We start from the raw sequence: 7492 nt of genomic DNA on the forward strand, positions 1-7492 counted from the left end.
CTGCAGCATTTGCTGATGCTTTTAAGTGGATTGATTCTTGTGAGTGCTGGCCTTGGAAGGTCAGACTCTATCCACTTATGCACTCACGGTTCTCTCTCCAGTACAAAGCCATTCCTTTGGAAGGTATTGGCTCTGGTCCAACACTGCTCAACATTCATTGACTAAGATCTTGTTGGGCAGGGAGTGTGATTGGTTACCTGCCAACTAAAGGCATAGACAGCCAGAAAGAGAGAGAGAGTGAGTGAGTGAGTGACAGAGAGAAAGAGAGAAAATTAACATGTTTGGGGCTTATAAGATGACAGTGCAGCTTAGTGACAGAGAAAGAGAGAAAGGTGAAATCAATAAAAGAGACGATGAGGTAACTGATGCATCTGTTTAACATCAAACTGACTGAGGAGGCACACAAACCTCTTGTGTGTAATTAAACATTATTCTTTAGCACTGACAGGACTCTTATGACACAATACATTACTTTTAAATTTTTTTAAAACTGAGGTTTACATTAAATGTTAACTAGCCATTTCATCTGTAATCTAGGTTTTAGATTGTGTATATTTTGTGTATGTTTATTTTAATATAATATTGCTTTCTGCTACCAGAATGGTTTTGTGGGGTTTAAGCTGTTTTGGGTGGTTTTAGAGCATTTCCAATGTTTTTTTCTTCCCAATTTTTATCATCTGCCAAGTGAAAATTATTTGAAAATAGCTAGCACACCTCTCCTCAACAAGTTTTGGAGGTATTCATTGCAAGTATTCATAATTTGAGGTATCATTAATGCACAAAGGGTTAGTGACAAGATGAGTAAGCTATGTCTGAGATTCCTGATTTGGTAAACACCACTGATTACAACTAAATACCACTAATTATGATGTGAATCATGGTGTAAAATGTCTGGCAAGACATTAAACTTTAAAATCATACTAATCAACCTAAATTATATGGATGGTGTGCTTTTAGTAATGATAGGTACAACAAAAACTGTCTGTGCCACCAATGCCATAGAATGTAAATGTTTGGGTGTACTTCACTTTTACATAATATAATATAATATAATATAATATAATATAATATAATATAATATAATATAATATAATATAATATAATATAATATAATATAATATGTAAGGAATAATTGACGATGTGCCATTGAATTATTAGTAAATTGTACATTATATTCTAATAATTCAGTGGAGTCAATTATTCCACTTATACTACAGTTACCATACCTCAAGACATTGTTCAGATGTTGTACTTTAAGACATTTTCAGGTTTTTGTTCTTAAAACTCTCTTGTGTGTAGGACTAGTTTTTTACGCATTTCATCCCACGCTTCTGTTGCTAATTCCAAAACGTCATTTTAGAGCTAATAATGGAGGCTTGAGCTATGTTTCCAACACCTTGTTTTTATTCGCATTTTGAAGTAGCGCATCAGAAATTAGTGATGGAAACACCCAATTTTGAAAACAAAAAATCCCTTAAAGGGTTAGTTCACCAAAAATGAAAATAATGTCATTTATTACTCACCTTCATGTCGTTCTACACCCATAAGACCTTCGTTCATCTTCGGAACACAAATTAAGATATTGTTGATGAAATCCGATGGCTCAGTGATGCCTGTATAGGGAGCAATGACATTTCCTCTCTCATGATCCATTAAAGGTACTAAAAACATATTTGAAACAGTTCATGTGAGTGGTTCTACCTTAATATTATAAAGCGACAAGAATACTTCTTGTGCACCAAAAAAGAAAACAACTATCTATATGGGCCGATATCAAAACTCTGCTTCAGAGCTTTATGAAACGAATCAGTGAATTGGAGCGCCAAAGTCACGTGATTTCAGCAGTTTAGCCGTTTGATAGGAGATCTGAATCACTAATTCGAAATAAAAGATATATAAACTTCAAAAGCTTCATGAAGCATATAAATATTGTTGAAAATTTGTTGTTGTTGGGTTTTTTTTGGCACACAAAAAGTATTGTTATTGCTTTATAATATTAAGATAGAACCACTGTACTCACATGAACTGTTTCAAATATGTTTTTAGTACCTTTATGGACCTTGAGAGTTTGAATAACTTTGCTCTCAATAGAGGCCTCATCAGATTTCATCAACAATATTTTAATTTGTGTTCTGAAGATGAACGAAGGTCTTATGGGTGTAGAATGACATGAGAGTGAGTAATAAATTACATTATTTTCATTTTTGGGTGAACTAACCCCTTTAATTCGCAAAAAAGTTTTTACGCTCACTTGAGGTGGTTTTTGATTTGTGTGAAAAAGCGTTAATGCAAATAATGGGAGATGGAAACACATTTGCCGAATAAATTCTGATGTAGCGAACATTAAACCCATGTGACTAATCGTCTGTTTCTGTTGATGGTGTTGTAACAGATATGTTATACATTTATATTTGATTCAGTTACTACACATTCATTCTGGATTTATTGTTTTCATATTCATAAGTGTTTAGGCGAAGCTTTCATGAACGATAGGTCACAGTGTTTTATTTACTGTTGATTACTAGGTTACCAATACCATACCACCGTCATCCGCTTGAACAAGTTGATGGAAATGCACCTAATCCGCATTAGTTTTTCTTTCTTTTTTGTGAACTTTGAACAGATCCGCTTTACGTTTGATGGAAACATATATATATATATATATATATATATATATATGACCAGTCACGGAAAGTAGGGACACAAGTCGGTTCTGGGGCATTTTGAGTTATTCAAGGATTCTGAAAGTGTAGTCTCCAAGCTTTCCAACGATGTGTAACACATGGAAATCTGATAATATTTGGAGAAGTTGTGGCCATTTGAAGGTTGGCACTCAAAAAAGCTCAAAGGGCAGAAAATGACCTCTAATTTTGCAGTTCTCGCCTGTTCTCATCTGCTGGGAGTGACAAAAGGGCTCATTTACATCTCATTTAAATAAACCATACCCCCTGTAAAGCTGCATGGTTGCACAGCAACGGCAGACGCAACGGGAAAAATCAGACCGCATACTATTAATAATAAAGGATAATGTGCATTGTAAATGTCAGTAATTTATCTTTTTTGACATTAGGACTTTTTGAACAGGATTTTACAGCTACGGATACTTTATACTTTTACTTATGTAGGAATTTAATCTGATACATTTACTATTACATTAGTAAATCCTTGCTAAGAATATTAAGTAGTAACTGGCTAAAATTATTAGTGTCACAGTCAATTCAAGAATAGTAAGGTTTACATGAGCTAAGTCATTCACACCAGTCAATTCAAGCAGTTGAAGCGTTATTCAAATTAATAGCAGATGCTAACATTACCATCTAAAAGCCCATTATAGTAATGGGGGTTTTTGGCAAGTGATACGATGCTAACGATTACAATTAAAACGAAAGTCCTGAGCTAGCTAATAGCAAAAGACACATGAGATAACGTGTAGCCTACGTGTTCTTAGAATGAATACAAAATGACAAGCTTTGATGTTTATGGAAACTCACTTGCCTGGGTGCCAGCCCGAACCCCGCCCACAACATTTTTTGGACGGGAAGTTCGGTCTTGACTCGATCTATTGTGGAGTAATTATGCTCGGCTCCCAGAAGGCCGAGCCAATCAAATTGCCAGGGCGGGCTTTAGTCGATGATGGACAGGCTATCTGCGGTTACGTAACCACCCACGTCATCAAAGAGCGCTTGGGGAGTTTGATTGACAAGCGATCTAACCAATCAGAACGCCGCATCCGCCATTTTGTCCAACAAAGCATTCAGGAGTTAGAAGATTAACATCGGTGGAGTTAAACTTGAAAAATTGTGCATATTGACGTCTTTCTGCGTTTGAAACAACATTCATTCTCATGTTCATTCATGTTTATTTGATGCTATAAATGGATTAGTAGGAAGAGATGATCGGTTCACGAGCATCTTGAGCTGAGGCGCTACAGCAATCTGTCACGATCATGGTCACAACACATTAAAGAGCCACAAAACGGTTTTTATTGTTTGAATTTTTTTTAATAACTACACAGTTTGAAAGCTGGGACTTTGTTTAATATCATAAGTAACCTGCTCTGTCTCGTCTGTCAATGTGTTGTCAGTTTCTTCTTTGCTCCGCGATGTATTTTCAACTCTGTGTGGTGTGACAGCGCCACGGCTTGTCGGACAAAGGGGGACGAGTCTTTGCAAAAGGTCAATTAGTTTACAACAATGATGGCTGTTGAAGAACTGAGATGTGTATATTCCGCCATCGCGTCCGTTATAGAAGATATCGACAGCGCATTAATTTTAAAAGAGGAACAGAGGACCGCGATCAAGGCATTTGTCGATGGGAAAGATGTCTTTGCCGTCCTTCCTACGGGATTCGGCAAAAGTTTGATTTATCAGCTGGCCCCGATGGTCGCTAAGAAGAGTTCTGTTGACAACTATGCGTCGCTCAACATACGTCACTTACTCTGTAGCTTTGATTGGTTGTAGGTCTATCCAATTGAGGTCTTTCCTGGATCGGTTGAAATACGCCCCCATAATCAAAGCCCAATGGAGCAGTATCAGACTCATATTCTGACTAGAATTGAGTATGACCACGTCAGGCTAGAAACTCACCCCATAAGAAACAGAAAAGATCTTGTTGCCTCCAATGAAATAAGTTGTTCGGGCACACTTTCTCTTTGTCGGGGTCTTCTTTGTGGATGTAACCATCTCCGAAGTTTGCACTACTGTGCGTCTGTTTGCCTCTAAATGTCCAATAATTTGCATGTCCTGCCACTCTTTTTTCCGCAGCTAAAGAATCCAGCCGTATGTTGTACTTCAAAACATTTTCGGTGTAACGGCCACGGATCAGCTCGTCTGCGATATTTTTTGCGGTCCATCTTCATTAAATTTTGATATCAGCTAGAGCCGGCCAGAGCGCTGCATAAATAAGTAGCCACGCTTCCCTTGGAGGGCGGCGGCAATAACAAAAGAAACAAAAGCCGGCGTATCCGATTCCAGTATGGAAATACAAACAGACAATGACACGCCCCTACTGCGAGATAGAATCCCTGAAAAACAAGCCGATTTCAACCTCAAAATGTACGCTTTTAAATAAACCAATACTGCTATCTAAAACACGGAGATGCTTCTTCGTGATCTCAACTAACAGATTCTGCAAAAAAACCCGAAAATCACCAATTTTGAAAAAAAAAAAAACGCTTCTTTCTCAGTTTGCTCAATAGTTGTGCTGCCGACTTGTGTCCCTGGTTTCTGTGACGGGTCACATATATATGTAGAGAGATAGAGATTATCTGAGTCTGTGCATCTCTCAATAGTGTTCGGCAGCAGCGTCTCTACTAATAGCGAAACTGTAAGTTTATCTGCTTCAAGAACAGCGCTGTTATTACCTCACTACCAATCGGCAACCTCCCCCAGATCCTCTTGAATCCAATACGGAAGTAACTTAAACTGCAATTCATTGACTGGCTGCTAGGGACAGGCTCCAAAAGAGAGCAAAATCTCATTGACCCCCATGTTAAAATGCCCAACTTTACAACAGAAAAAAAAAACATGTTTATAGCTGGTACAAATTGTAGTTTTGGTCTATACTGCTAATTTTGCCCTTCATGACAACTCTGAGGGGGGTGAATTTTTTATAACTCATCCAATTATATTAAGCCTTAAAGTTCTGCATAGTTAAGAGCATGGTCACTTGAGAGACAGGTCAATTGCCTGCTGTCTTTGAGCCGTCACTTTACCTCAGCTAATTCCAGCCGCATGAACTTGGCATCTCTGCCGTGTTTGTGATTTTTTTCTGGGATTATTTTATACAATTCTAAAATAATAATATATAGAGTTATAAAATAATATGGCTTGCTGCGTTAATGGTCGAGACTCGAGACAGATATGTGTTTGTGTAGATGTGCACGTATGCGGAAAATAAACAGAACAACTCTCTATGTTATAACTAAAAATCTTTTGTCTGAGATGAGTGTGTACGGAATAGTGTGTATTAGCTGCTTCATGTACAGTCGATCACTGCCCTGAAGTGGAGAACTGTGCAAACTTACGAGTGTTTCGTGCTTTGTGCACGGTAGTTCGCTGCCCTAAGGTGGGGAACTGTTTATTTCATGTGAAGGTGTTAAGGGCAGATGAGAAAAGTTTCTCATCTGAAATTGATATTGAGAAGTTTTGTTTGTTTAATTTATAGACAAATACATTGAACAACAAACTTTTTCGCTCGCAACAGGTGAGGAAATTGAAAACAAATATGAACAGGAGTGTGAGAAAGGCGGGCGAACTTCTGCACTGGCTCTCTATTAATGCGGCATAGTGCTTTCCTTCTCTGGCTGGGGCATTCAGGAATGCGGTGGAGGTGCTGGTACAGCCACACTCGAAGGGAACAGGGCCTGATGCTTTGGGTACTTGTACAGAAGCCTTGATGTCACAGCTTTCCTCTTGATAACTTGTCCCATCATCTTGCCGCTCCGACCAGAGTTGAAGAACCGCATATGCAGTAGCCTCAAATAGCATACTGTTGATGTGGCTGCCATTAACCTCAGTGTCTTTTTAAAGCACTTCAGGGGTGGCAATTTCCCATGGCTTGAACATGGTGAGAGAACTGATTACTTGAATCCATCTCTATTCCTAAAAATGAGACTGGGTTGTAACCTGCTTTTCTGCATGTTGACAGAAAGCCCCATTTCATCACAGGGGATTGTCTGGCGCATCGTGCTTTGCATAAAACTGCTCGCCACCTTGTAACCCTGTTACGGCTGTTTATTTCGCACAAACATATCATATTGTTTACCTGTTTCAAATGAACCAGCTCACTGGCCTGGGCCTGTGTAAGAGCTCGCTCGATGTACAGCTGCTAGCTGCTTTGAGGCAAGGAATTGCTTGCTTTACACACCTCAGTTCGCTGCTCTGAGGCGAGGAACTGCTTATTTTGTGTGAAGGTGTATGCTTTGGGTGCTTGAAGCAAGTTGGCCAGGCTGGTTTCAACTTCACTTCTGGTTTGGGCTCTTTGCTTGATGTGGAAAAGAAGGGCGTCCAGCTGAGCGCTGTCTAGAGTGCTGAACAGAAGATGATCTTGAGTGGGTAGGGGTCATTTTAGAGCCGGTGCTTCACTGGGGCATGAAGTGACTCATGGCTTTATATGTTTCTGGGCTTCCAGTAAACACTCTAAGAATGTGCAGCATCACCGAATAATTCGTCCATGTGAACTGGGGCACCCAAGATAGATGTCTTCTCAGAGTGTCTCACCTCTGTCAGCGTGGGCCACAAATGGCGGTTAAGCACCAAACTACCCATGCTAGTAAAACTACCCATGCTGCTGTCAGTGGTGCTCTTTAAACGTTTGAAGCTGAAGCTGCCTGTCCGGCGTAATTATAAGCCTTCTCCTAGATGTGTGCTGTTGTCCGGCAAGGCTTCGAGGGCAGCGTGGATTTCCAGCCTCTAGATAAAGGACAGAGGTATTCCACTATCACCTCTTCAATGGTGGTAAGCTTTGCATACCCCAGTGCTCTGCTCTGTCA

The sequence above is a fragment of the Chanodichthys erythropterus genome, chromosome 8, assembly GCF_024489055.1.
Source record: "Chanodichthys erythropterus isolate Z2021 chromosome 8, ASM2448905v1, whole genome shotgun sequence".
In the NCBI taxonomy this organism is placed as follows: Eukaryota; Metazoa; Chordata; class Actinopteri; order Cypriniformes; family Xenocyprididae; genus Chanodichthys; species Chanodichthys erythropterus.